The sequence below is a fragment of the Physeter macrocephalus genome, chromosome 16 (assembly GCF_002837175.3).
Source record: "Physeter macrocephalus isolate SW-GA chromosome 16, ASM283717v5, whole genome shotgun sequence".
In the NCBI taxonomy this organism is placed as follows: Eukaryota; Metazoa; Chordata; class Mammalia; order Artiodactyla; family Physeteridae; genus Physeter; species Physeter macrocephalus.
In genome coordinates, this window is record NC_041229.1 from 38,656,345 (window position 1) to 38,657,675 (window position 1,331).

Genomic DNA, 1,331 nt, shown 5'->3' on the forward strand with positions numbered 1-1,331 from the left:
TCTTGGGTTAGAAAGCATCTATAACACAACAGTGAGATGTCTTGACTAATCTTGATATAGCTGTTAGACATACATATATATATATGTGTGTGTGTCTTTGAATTAAGCCCTGTTTTCATCAGTAAGTTTGATTAGCCCATTTTATAAGAGTGGTTCCAATACTGAAAGTGAAGTATGATTTGTGCCAATATTTAACTTAATGTATTATTTTAAGGGCAGTAACTATCCACTAAGGTGGGTCGGAGTAAATTAGTAGTTCACACAAATTCCTGAGAAGTTTATTGGTTTATATTACTTTGTCATATTCAAATTTCTGTTAGTATGATACCTATTGCTATAGACTTGTATATGAAGATACACTATTTACAAGTTCGCATGCTTAATGTTTTGCTTTTTACCAGTAGACCTCAGTTTAGCATACTTCCACTTCTTATCCTAGTTTAATGGTTTATCCTGTGGCTGTCAGTCCTTAAATCTGATAGGTGGCAGTCTTTTCAAATCCCTAAGCCTGAAAAAAAAAAATGATGGATGTTATGCCTAGAATTCAGAGGAAGTGTAAAGGTTACATACCAAAACCGTGATTATTGCCTTAATTAAGAGATTAGTTATGTAAGAGAACCAGACTAATTACAACTATTTGTGTGTAGCCTATATGTCTAGTAAATACCTTCATTCAGAGCGTATTAACAAGTCTTAGTATAGAGAACCAAATGTTATAATAATATATAGTAAGAACCAGATTTCACTTGTATTTGTTAATTTTCCTCAGGTTTCATCTTACTATTGTTTTCCTGGAATTCCTCTGTAGTACATAAATCGTTGTATGAAAAGCCAAACAACATCCCTAGGACTTATTTTACTTGTAACTGGACGTTTGTACTTTTTAATTTTTATTTTCTATTGGAATGTGGTTGATTGACAATGTCGTGTTAGTTTCAGGTATACAGCAGAGTGATTCAGTTATACATATACATGTATCTATTCTTTTTCAAATTATTTTCCCATTTAGGTTATTATAGAATATTCAGCAGAGTTTCGTATGCTATACAGTAGGTCCTTGTTGGCACCTTTCCCCTTTGGTGACCATAAGTTTGTTTTCTAAGTCTGTGAGTCTGAAGTAACTTAGTATTTTTTTGATTTTTCAAAGGACTGATTTGTAAAAGTCAGTTTTACAATTGTCTAGGTCATAGCCTACCTTTTCTCAAGTAAAGCTGGTTAGTCTCATTTGAGGTTATTGGGTTTTTTGCCTGGTTACGTTTCAAGGTTTTATATGGTGAAGCAATCTCAGATTCCTTTTAATTTTTTCAGGGAATTTAGATTACTTTTGATTA